Genomic DNA, 12,189 nt, shown 5'->3' with positions numbered 1-12,189 from the left:
GGGCCAGAAACAGACACAGAGAGTGCCAAATATGAGTGTCATAGTCTGAGAGGTTAGTGCAGGAATTTTCCTTCAAGATCTTTGGCTACAAGCGTGACTCAATAACGAAGCCCTGCAGAATCCCATTTATTTTATCATCTTGGGCTAATTTCCAGAATATATAATACTATACTACTGTATATACCATATTCAGGAAAATGCATTGTGTTTATTTGAATAGCATTTATTTCTTCATAAGACTGCCTTTAGATTTGATTAAAAAATGTATTGTTATAGATGCTGCTGCTGTTGGAATCATTGGAACCAAGCCTGTGAACAACATTCTCCACAGAGACTATTTCCAGTCTATTTCCAGGGGTTCCAGTACGGTCCACCGAGGCACCCCCTGTGGTGTGTGTGTGAGGCCCTCCCATTCCTAAATGTGGGTATTACACCGATCACCTTAGAGTTTGTACTTCAGTCCTACTTAATATCAAAAGAAGCTTTTCAGAACCATCCCATTTTATTGCTTTTTCTTTGTGAAGTAGAACTTTTAAACTGGATTCTCTTATGCTAAACCATTCAGATCCAACTAAAGTTTAGGGGAATATTAACAGGCGCTTGGAAAATCACAGAGCGTGTCTTCAGAATTTGCTACACATGGGGTTATTATTTTAATTTCTGAGTTAATGCAGGTTCTAACTCATGATAACAATGGCTTTACGAAGACAGGCACTGGATAACAGAGCTATTTTCATCCTTTACTGAATGGTTCAGAAATCATCCTGCTTTCATCTCTTTTTAATATTATTTTTTTTGTTCTCTGACTTTTTGAAAAATGTTTTATAATTCAGAAACGGAAGCCGTGTTTGCATGATGGAAAGGGAGAGAAAAATGGCCTTGTCATTCATGCATTTATTCATCTGACTTATTTCTTCGTTTTTTTAAATCAGTAAAATCAGAATAATAATAATACCTTCCTTATAAGGCTGTGGGGAGGCATAATGAAATAACGTAGTGCCCAGCGGAGAGCCTGCCATGCAGATGGTGCTGGGCGAATCTCAGTTGCATTTTCCAACTTCCCTGTTCACTCTCTTCCCTCCTCCATACGTATCTAATAAGCAAATGCTGCATGCTCGGATTGGAACAGATACAGAATATACAGTGTTAAGGAAAATCCCAAGTGAAACATCAACAACAACAACAATAATAATGTGCTGTGAAAAATGCTACAATATAAATGCAGTGGGAGAGCTCACACACTCTCTCTCTGTTTCTCTTTCTCTTTTTCTTTCTCTGATCCTGGAGTTACCTGGTGTTTCTTAGTTGGGTAAGTCAGCTTTGAGGCACTAATGTTGCTTCCCCACCTCTGAAAGTGGGGGCCTGTGGGGTCCCTGGGACGAGGTCCAGGCACCTGTTCTGAAGAGGCTGAGCGACTTTGTCTTTGGAGAAGATGTTTTAGACCTATTGTGTTTGAAGGCTGCGGGGCTCCTGGTAATATTTGGGGAGACCACATTAGGAGAAAAGGACATGTCCTCTGTGTCCCAAGGTCTGGAAGCAGGAGAGTTGCCCAACCTCCTGGGGGTGGTCTCAGGGAGGGCAGAGAGTGGAGCCACAGCAGGGGGGAGGCCTGAGCCAGCTGAGCTGGGCTCCCGGGAGAGCTGGCCACGGACAGGCTGGTGTGAGCCTGGAGGAGCTGATACCAGGGCCCGGGCACCGTGAGAGCCCGGGAGGCACCAGGCAGGGAAAAGTCCTCCCTCGGAGACAAAGGAAGCCTGTGCCTGCGGCAGTTGAGAGCAAAACCAAAGAAGGGGCACCGGGGAGCACCAGGAGGGAGACTCTGGCCTTGCTGTTCATCTCCACGTGCATTTGAGCTGCTTGTGTTTATCTGTGAAAACAGTGACTGAGTCTGCAGAGCAGTGACCCTAGTCACCAAGTCGACAAAAGGCCGTGGGGACACGTTATCACAGATCTCTCCTGCCAGTCTCTGTCACACATGGCATCTTGCCGACAACTAGCGTGTCTTCCTCAGACATTCATTCATTTGCTCCACAAACTACAAATAAGTCCCAGAGGTCTCACCTCGCTCCTCATTCTTCCATGGCTCCCCATGTGATGGCAAAGCCTCCACAGTCTGGCTCAGACCTACCCTTATCTTTCTAGTTTTCAATCTCAACCTTGCCTTCATGGGCTGCACTTCTGGTCAGAACTGACAGACTATTCTCGAATTTCCAAGCATGCCCTGGGATGTCTTTGCTCAGCCTCTGTGGGTGAAGTTTCTTTGGCTTGAAACGCCCTCGGCCCTGTTCCACCACTCACTGCCTGTGCACCCTCATCCAAACTCTCTCATAGTCCAGTTGGTCAACAGAAACCTAAGTGACATCAAAGCTGCAGGGTCTGCGGAAAGAGGAGGTCCCCATCCCCCAGGCTCTACTGACCGAATCTCCCCCTAACGATAGGGACGGTGTCTCCATCAGGAAAGCCTTGTGCTGGGAGAGCAAAGGGCCAAGGAAGACCATGAAAGGACACCAACCACCCACCTCCCTCCACCCAGAGTGTTACCCAGCACAGCCACCCCCAGTTCTGTTTGATGCTGAAGGTCCCCAAGAAGGAGCACTCCCCCAGGTGGCCTGGAGGCTCCTCGCACCTGGGCAGGGAGGAGGGCAGCCTCGGGGGCTTTGACGGCTGCCTTGGCTGGAGCTCCTGGACCCCATATGCAGCCTGGAGCCTGCCCTGGGATGAAGCCACATGCAGGTGGTGAGACCTGTGTGTTGGCCTCCTGGGGGCTTTTCAGTGATCAGGGGCATGGGGTTAGGAAACCTGGCTTTTGGGTGGGGTGTGTGTGTGGGAGGGGTGGGGATTGGGGCTTTTATGAACCACCCTGACCCTTGGGTGGGTCTCTAATCCCGCTAAGCCTTGGATATCTCATCGGAAAAGAAGGATGTTGCCAGACAAAGTGGCAGTGAGGTCGGCTTTACGCTTTGCGTCCCGCCAGGGCCAGCTCAGACATCATTTACCCCAGGCTTTCCTACTCCCCAGCCCAGCCGTCATCCCACCTGTCTTTGTACTCCCACACCCTCATGGCACACAGAGTTGTAAAGTCACATAGCTGTAAACTCCTGGAGGCAGGAACCGGCCTGACACATCCTTGTATTCCCCGTCATAGCCGACAGGACAGAGTGGGAATTACTCACTCTTGGTTGATCTGAAAGCTTCAACCCACACTTCTTGAGGCTCTTTCTCCATGGCAAGCACTTCCGCGGGCTCGCTCATGTCTCCTCGCAACGCAGCCTCGTGGGCAGGCACTCTGGTCAGTCCTGCTGATGTCCCGGAGGAGTGAAGTCGCTGCCTACAGTCATCTGGGTGAGGGACACCCAGGACTCCACCTGGGCCATTCGGCCTGTGGGTCAGCTGGTCACACCTGTCAGGTCCTCCTGGGACCCATGGATGGTGGGCTGCATCTTCTGTAGCTTTAGAACAGAGCTCTCCCCAGACAAGGGATGGGGATAATTACCCCAGAGACCAGTGCTTCCAGCCTTGGCTGCACATGGGAATCACCTGGAGAACTGGGTTTTTGATGACACCTGCTGAGGCCTGTGGAGAAAAGCCTGCATGTGGATGTGAATCCCCCTTCGTTCATTTATTAATCACGATAAAATAAACATAACATAATGTCTACCATCTCAACCATTGTTAAGTGCACAGTTCAGTGGCATTAAGTACATTCACACTGTTGTGCAACCGTCACCACCATCCATCTCCGGAACTTTCTCATCTTCCCAAAGAGAAACTCTGACCTAATAAACAGTAACTGCCTGTCTCTCTCTCCTCCAGCCCCCGGCAATCACCATTCTCCTTTCTGTCTCTATGAATTTGACAACTCTACGTACCTCATCTGAGTGGAATCATGCAGGCTTTGTATTTTTTTAATATATGTATATTTATTGAAGTATAGTCAGTTTACAATGTGTCAATTTCTGGTGTACAGCACAATGCTTCAGTCATACATGAACATACATATATTCGTTTTCATATTCTTTTTCATCATACGTTACTATAAGGTATTGAATATAGTTCCTTGTGCTATACAATATGAAATTGTTTATCTATTTTACATATATTGGTTAGTATCTGCCAATCTCAAACTTCCAATTTATCCCTTCCCACACCCCTTCTCCCGGTAACCATAAGTTTGTTTTCTATGTCTGTGAGTCTGTTTCTGTTTTGTAAACGTTTGTCTTTTTTTCAAAGATTCCACATATAATAGTGATATCATATGGTATTTTTCTGGTTTGATAATTTTCTTTTGTATTAGCTTGGTTTCTTTTTGGTTTTTGTGGCTCTATTGTATACTTTTGATTTGTGGTTACCCTGTATTTCAAGCATGTTAACCCCTTACTATATCTGTTTGCTTTAGACTGGTGGTTATGTTCAAACATCCTAAAAAGAATGAAGAAAAAAAAAAAGGAAAAAAATCTATATTTTATTACTCCCCTCTCCTCCCACCTTTTATGATTTTGATGTCTTTTTTTTTTTTTTAACATCTTCATGTTTATTCTCTTGCAACTCATTGTAGTTATCACATTTCCAATTATGGTTTTCTCATTTCTTTATATTCCTGCTTCATTTCTATTTAGAGTAGGCCTTTCAATGTTTCTTTTAGCATAGGTTTAGTATTGCTGAATTCTTTTAGTTTCTGATTGTCTGTGAAATTCTTTACATCTCCTTCTACTCTAAAGGATAGTCTTGCCAGATAGAGTATCCTAGGTTGCAGGTTTTTCTCATTCAGGACTTCGAATATATCTTGCCACCCCCTTCTGGCCAGCAGAACTGTGTAGGGAAATCAGCTGAGAGCCTTATGAGGGTTCCCTTGTAATTAACTCTTTGTTTTTCTCTTGCTGCCTTTGAATCATTTGTTTATCTTTAACTTTGGTCATCTTAATTATAATATGTCTTGATGTAGATCTGTTTGGGTTCTTCTTGTTGGGGACCCTCTGTGCTTCCTGTACTTGGATATCTGTTTCCTTCTGTAGGTTTGGGAAGTTTTCATTCATGATTTCTTCAAATACCTTTTCAATCCCCTTTTCTCTTTCTTCTCCTTCTGGGACCCCTATTATGTGTAGGTTGACATGCTTTATATTATCCCATAGGTCCCTTATATTGCTTTCATTGGTTTTTACTTGCTTTTCTGTCTGTTGTTCTGATTGGGTGACTGCTGTTATCCAGTCTTCTAAGTCACTTATTCATTCCTCTGCATTATCAGGTCTGCTTTTGACTGCCTTTAGATTGGCTCTTATCTCAGCCATTGAGTTGTCTGTTTTAATTGGCTCCTCTTACAGTTTTTATTTCCTTTTTATAGTATTCTCTGTCTCTATTCATGGTTGCTCTTATTTCCTTCAGGGCTGTTATCACCTCTTTTTTGAAGTCATGATCTAGTAGATTGTCGAGGTCTATCTCATAGTTCGTTCTTTTAGGGGACTTCTCATTCTGTCTACTGGGAGTTGTTCCTCTGCTTCTGCATTTTACTCATATCTCTCTGGCTCCGTGAATTTAGGAGTATCAGTTAACTACTGTGGTCTTGAAGGGCTGTTTCATTTGTTTGTTTATATTTAAAGTGGGAGCATTCCTGTGTAGACTGTGTGCATCTAACAGTTTTCTTGCGAGGGCTGTTCTTAGTATGGATGCTTGCCATGTATTTTTTCCCTGAGTGTTGGCTGTTATCCCTTTGACTGGGGATGTGGATTGTGTTGTGGTGTTCAGAGCCTGTCCTGATTGTTGTTGTTGAGCGAGGCCTCCTTCCTTTTTTGTTCTGTGGTCAGCACAGCCTTGACAGGCTGTGAGTCTGCTCCCCTGCTGCTGGAATAGAGGCTTCTAGACCCATTTCTGAGCTGTGGTGTGTGGTAGGCAGGGTTGGAGTGCTTCAGCTGGGAAGAAGAGTCACTGAGTACACCTCTGCAGGAGAGGTCCACTGGGAAGTGCCCTCTGTGGTGTTGTCTGTCACTTGTTATGTGGGCTTAGAAACTGCTCTCTATTGATGCTGCCTTTGTCCCTGCCTTAGCTGAGGGAATGTCAGACACCTGCTCTGGTGTCCCCCAGGTTCTGGGTTCCAGGAACCACCAGCACAGATCTGCCAATATCAGGTGCTAGGACCCGCCATAGCGAGCGTGCAGTCACACAGCTGAATCTGTGGTGGCCACAGGGTCCTCATAGACCCCAGCCCATAGGCCCCAGCCCTGCCTCCGCGTACAGGAGGGTATGTTTACCTGTTGTAAATAACTGTACACACCCGACTCTAACCAGAACTCTGCTCACTGCCTGTTCATCCCAGAGGCGCGGGTCCACAAAGGGTCCAGAGAGAGCAAATCCGCCCTCTCTGGGGCTGTAAACAAATCTCAGTCCTGCCTGTGAAGTTGCAGGGCCGCTGGGTAAGGATTCAGCTTCCAGCCCCGCCTCCGCGCAGCAGCGCTGCGCATGGCGGAGCCCCACGTCTCTTCTCGCGAGAACTCGCCAACAATGGAGCCCGGCGAGAAAGTCCCTGTGGCGCCGCTATGTTGCGCCTCTCTCCTCCAGGCACACCAGAGGTGGCGCTTTTTTTATGGGTGTCCCAGGCAGTTCTGTTCTGCATACACCCCAGCCAGAGCTCACATCGCCCTCCAGCCCCCTGAGGCTGCCTCTGTGCACTGGGCCCCAGCCCTCTGCCTGGGCTCCTCACCGACCTCCAGCAGCCAGTCTGGCTGGTCCCTGCCGGCTTGTGTCTAGGGCCGGGGATCTCAGGGACCCTCTGTTCCCTCGGTGCCAGTTCGTCTGCCAAGCGGCTGCCACTTTCTCCTCCGAGCCTCGGAAGCTCTGCTTCTGTCCCTGCTGACCTCCCGGCTGGAGAGGGGGGTGTCCCAGCTTGAAGGTGCCTTCCTTCCTTCGCCACTCCCTCCCTGCAGGACCGGTCCTGCACCGATTTTTTCTTTTTCCTTTTTTTTCTTACTGGATTTTGTGAGAATCCTCCTGTATTTTGAAGCAAGAGACACTCTGCCAGAGTTCAGTAGGTGTTCTGTGTGATTCAGTGTGTTTGTGGATGTAATTCTTGGTGTATTTGTGGGAGAGGGCGAGCTGTAAGTCTCCCTACTTTGCCTTCTTGGCACTTCCCAGGCTTTGTATTTTTGTGACTGGCTTGTATCACTGAGCAAAATGTCTTCAATGTTCATCCATGTTGTAGCAGGCATCAGAATTTCATTTCCTTTGAAGACTAAATAATATTCCACTGAATATTGTTAGAAGAAAAAATTATTCTAACAGGCTTGTTAAAGACGGTAAGACAGCATTTATTCAAGAGAGGGCTACTCCAGTGGGGTTTTGTAGTCGGAGAGAGGGCAGACTTAACTCCAACAAGGATAAGTGGAGATTTCTAACCAAAGAGCAAGGGGCAGCTCCTGTTTCCTTCACCTTAAATGGGGCTCTTGTGTACAGGGTCCCAGCTTCTAGACATCTCAAAGTCAGCCTGGTTTTGCTCCCTTATTACCTTCCAAAGCATCTCGGTTGTCTATCAAAGAGAGTCCTGGGCTGGGAGCCAGGAGACCCCAATTCTAGGTCTGCCTGTGTCTTGATTTCCCTGCAGCCTGGAGAAGAAACTGTCATGTTCTTGGCTATCACTTTGATAGTCTGTAAAAATAAAAAGGATCATTTCAGTGGTTCTAAAACTTCTCTTTTGCAAAGAGAAGTTTCATATAAGGTTTCCAATAAAATCTATGAAATTCAGTATAGAAAAGATATAGCAGCAGAGTTGTTCTGATTGGCATGGGGTGGGGCTGGAGCTCTGTCTGCTTGGCCTCTGCCCACCCAGAGTGGCCACAGAGGACCCCCTACAGGACTCCAGGGCTCCTGGAGGCGCAGCCTGAAAACCTCCTGGCTCTCCTGGGTGTCTGGCAGCACTGCGTTGTTACTGTGCTGTCATTTCATACTGATTAAGGTTCCTACCCTGGGGAAAGCCCAGTGCTGCTCCTGGAGGGGTTTGTAATAGGCTCGGGGCCTCCCTCCCCTGCAGAGGCATTAATCCAGAACGCCCCTCCTGGAAGGCAGCTCTAATACGCCAGTGGCACAGCCCTGTGACAAAGGGTCCCTTCTGGTACCCCCAGCCCCTTAGGTGCCCACTGGTTCTTGCCCTGCAGTGGTGTCCTCAGCTCTGCTAGCTGCCTGGGGCTCCTCTTGCGGGTCTGCCTCCTCAGGGCATCCAATTCAGAGTCTCTTTCCCTGTTCTTCCAACAAAACATCCCTTTCCCGTGGGGAATCACTACCAAACATCCCCAACACCTGTCTGCTCGTCCTTCCTGCTCACTCCAGTCCTCTGCTCCCTGTGTGTCTCCAAGCCTCCTCCTTCCCGCCTTGAGTCTTCTCGAAGTCGTCTTTCTCCCCTGCAGAGCTGTGGGAGCATAGGCTCTGGAAGCCCACAGTGCTGGGTGTGGTTTTGGTGTCCCTCTTACCATGAATGTGATCATGAACAAGTTACTTTACCTTCAGAGCCTCAGTTTCCTTATCTGTAAAATGGGTGTCTCACCGATGTCTGTCTCACACGGTTGTAATGAGGATGATAGGAGATGATGTGGGGAAAACCCCTGCCATTAGGAGTGGCATTTAGAAAACTTTCAGTAAATGTTCTTCTTCTTCTTTCTCTCTTTAGTCTCCCAACCCCCATCTTCCTATGAAAGACTGCCACATATATGCATGTACGGAAGAAGTAGGGAAGAAACTATTGGAAACATGGGTCTGGACCAGATTTGAGAAGGCCTTGAATGCCACATGAGGAATTTGGACTTTATTCTGTAAACAGCTGGTTAGGGGTTGAATTGTGTCCAGCGCCCCCCCCCCCCAATTCATATGTTGAAGTTCTTACTCTCAGTACCTCATATGTGACCTTATATGGAAACAAGGTTTTTGCAGATGGAATCAGTTAAGTTAGAGGGAGGTCGTACGAGAGTAGGGTGGGCCCTAAACCAAAATGACCAGTGTCCTTAGAAAAGGGAAATTTGGAGATAGATACATATGTAGAGGGGACACCATGTAAGGATGACAGCAGAGCTCAGGGCAATGCTTCTGCGAGCTAAGAAAGGCCCCAAATTGCCAGCAAACCACCAGAAGCTGGGGAGAGTCCTGAAACATTCCATCTCACAGCCCTGAGAGGAAACCAACCCTGCAGACACTTTTTTTTTTTTATCATAAGGGATTTAATAGTGTATGAGGAAAATTTCACCTATCTACTTTTTTTTATTTAAAGTATAGTCAGTTTACAATGTTGTGTCAGTTTCTGGTGTACAGCATAATGTTTCAGTCATACATGGACATATATATGTTCATTTTTATATTCTTTTTCCTTATAGGTTACTACAAGATTCCACATATAGTTCCTTGTGCTACACAGCAGAAGCTTGTTGTTTATCTATTTTATATATAGTAATTAGTATCTGTAAATCTCGAACTCCCAATTTATCCCTTCCCACCCCCTTCCCCCCTGGTAACCTCAAGTTTGATTTCCATGTCTGTGAGTTTGTCTCTGTTCCATAAATAAGTTTATCTGTGTCTTTTTCTCCCTGCAGACACTTTAATCTGGGACTTCCAGCCTCCAGAACTGGGAGACAATAGACCTCTGTCATTCAAGCCACCCCATTTGTGGTACTTTGTCACAGCAGCCCTGGAAAACTGATACAGCTGGGACCCTCTGCAAGGTGGGAGCCAAGGTCCAGATGTGCACTGTGCAGTGTGAGTGCACTGGGGAGTGAGAGATGCAGCCTCCAGGGCAGGTGGTGATGGAAGGGAGGTGAGGGAGGCCAGTAGCACCACGGAACTGGGGCTGGCAAGTGTGGAGATGGGTTGGAATAAGAGGGAAGGGCTGAGGGACAAACCTGGAGGCTCTATCTGTGGGTGTTGCTATCTCATGCGGTGGCTTGTGGGAGAATCTCAACATGGCCCAGGCAGCCGTGGGTTCAGCCTTCTCCTGTTGGGGCTCCTCTGAGGCTTCCTGTGGACTCTGCCCTTGATTTGTCCATGCCGAGTCCCTGGGCCCAAGTGGGATTGAGAGCTGCTTCTGCGCTGTTCCCTGCCAGAGAAGACCAAAGGCTAATCTGTATGGGAGAGGGGCCTGGGAGGCAGTGATTGTGGAGACCTCCACATTCCTCGAGCTTCTAGAATCTTGGGGGCTGGAAAGGCAGGGAAGGAGAACAACATTGGTGTAATGAATCATCCTCCTCATCTTTGAAATGCAAACGAAGGGCCCCAGCCCTCCCAGCACGAGTGTGTCAGGCTGGTGTGTCAGGAGGAGGGGCTCACATTCCAAGGCCTCCTTAGGTCTAATTTCTTCCTTTCAGGACAGAAGAATCCAGCCCTTAGAATAGGCACTTCCTGTGCCTATTCTTTTATGGCTCTCATTTGTTCATTTATTCATAGCACATATGTTTTGAGCCTTTAAGGTGTGTCAGGCATAAAGGTTTAAAGATAAAAAGGAGGGAGCACCTGTCCTCATGGAGCTTACCTGACAGAGACAGGTAAACAGCTAAATATGCCCTGAGATTTTCAGGGGTAGCTGGTGGCAAGAAGGTTTACAAGCTGGATAAGGGGGAGCAATCACAAGTTGATGGGGAGAGGCCTGTTGTAGATACAGTAGTCAGGGAAGGACCCCAAAGAAAGGTGGGGCAACGTGAGAGAGTGAGCCCCATGGAGGCCTGGGGGAAAGCTTTGGGGCGTTAGGTGGTGACTCACAGGCCAGCTGGGAATCTGCGTATTGTTCTGGGTGTTAAGCCGAGCAGGGGAGCTCGGGCTCCAGTACATATTTTGCAAGAGCAAGTGCACAGAGGGATGCTCTGCTGAAGGGAGTTTTAAATGTCAGACTCTGGGCAGAGCCTGCAGGCGCTGAGATCCCCCAAGGAGACGGCAGTGCTCCGGGGGCTGATTGAACGCCTCTTCCTGCTTCCTGGAGTAGATCCCCACCTGTTCAAATCAAAGGCTGACCGTTCAGTGAGCACCTGCTCTGAGCTGCCACCTGCGCAGCTGGACTGTGGGACCTCCGAGCTTGTTCACAAGCGAGCCTGTTACAAAGAGAGTTGTAAGTATGAAGAGCCAAGGGTGCTCTGAGCAGGGGAAATGGAAGGAAGCTGTCTCAGTATCATCACTGCCATTCGTCATCGTCGAAAGTGTTTATTAAGCACCTAATTGAGCCTGATTCCGTGCTGGGGTTTTATTTTACTTTTCAGAGCTCTTAAGGACTAAACAGTGTGCAAACAAGCCAAACAAATATCCATATAAGGCGAATAATTTGTATCTAATTTTTCTGTTCCTTCTCCTCTTCTTTCTCTTGTGAGTAGTTTCTGACTCACAAACCTGCTTGTTCTTCTTGCACAACTCACTTCATCTGGCCTGGCCTCAGTTTCCCCATCTGTGAAATGGAAGTAATTAAATGTTACAGAGTTGTCTGGGAGCCCTTTGGAAGCAGTAAGGCACACATCTGTATGTACAGGTATGTCTGTATCTCTGTAAGCACATCTGTATCTGTGTGAATTCACGTATAGTTCAACTTGGAGAGATGGTCTCCACTTCAAACATTCTGCCCCATTTATCATACACAAATATCCCAGAGCACGCTCTGGCTCCTGGCTAACTTTCTCCTATTTTTCTGCCCATCAATTCTCCTTAAAAACTCTCCTTAAAAACTCGGCTCCAGGGAGTGCCACCCCCTCACTTTAGAGGGTCTGCCAGCCTCACGTCCACCAAATGACCTCTGACTCAGCCTTTAAGACCCCCGCCCCTCAAATGCCACTTCCTCTGGGGAGTTTCCCTGGTGCCCCTTGTGTGATCCTTCCTTGCGTCCTCTGAACTTGCAGGGCTCTGGTGCTTTCCTGTGGGACTGTCACGTTCACTTTTGGGTTAGAGATATTTTGTCTGTGGCTTCAGGCTGTATTGATTGAATGAAACATGAATTACTCATTTATTTAACAAACACTGATGGAGCACAGATTGTGTCCCATTAAGGTAGCTACGTGTTGGGGATACAAAGTTGAGAAGAAATGGCCTTGGCCCCTGAGGGGTTTACAGTCTGTGGAAGAGTCCAGACAGTCAGTATCATGGCCTTCGGGAGCCACAGCTGTAAGGCTCTGGGCTGAGTCAGACCCTGCACTTAGCTACCCCTAGGCTGCTACTGTGGGGCAGAGGTTGTTTAGAATCCAGGTCCAAACC

The 12,189-nt window shown here is 47.7% G+C and overlaps 1 long non-coding RNA gene across 1 annotated transcript in view; it reads left to right on the top strand.

Annotated features, from left to right (window-relative positions):
• Positions 1–286: 286 nt before the first annotated feature.
• LOC141574840 (uncharacterized) overlaps positions 287–12,189 on the top strand; it is a 28,910-nt gene continuing 17,007 nt past the window's right edge. The window contains exons 1-3 of the long non-coding RNA XR_012501981.1: positions 287–421; positions 9,561–9,689; positions 11,322–11,473. This is a non-coding gene — a long non-coding RNA (uncharacterized LOC141574840). The remainder of the gene's footprint in view (positions 422–9,560; positions 9,690–11,321; positions 11,474–12,189) is intronic.

The sequence above is a fragment of the Camelus bactrianus genome, chromosome 23 (assembly GCF_048773025.1).
Source record: "Camelus bactrianus isolate YW-2024 breed Bactrian camel chromosome 23, ASM4877302v1, whole genome shotgun sequence".
Classification (NCBI taxonomy): Eukaryota; Metazoa; Chordata; class Mammalia; order Artiodactyla; family Camelidae; genus Camelus; species Camelus bactrianus.
Note: the sequence above shows the minus strand (reverse complement) of the source record. Positions and strands in the feature narration are given on the sequence as shown.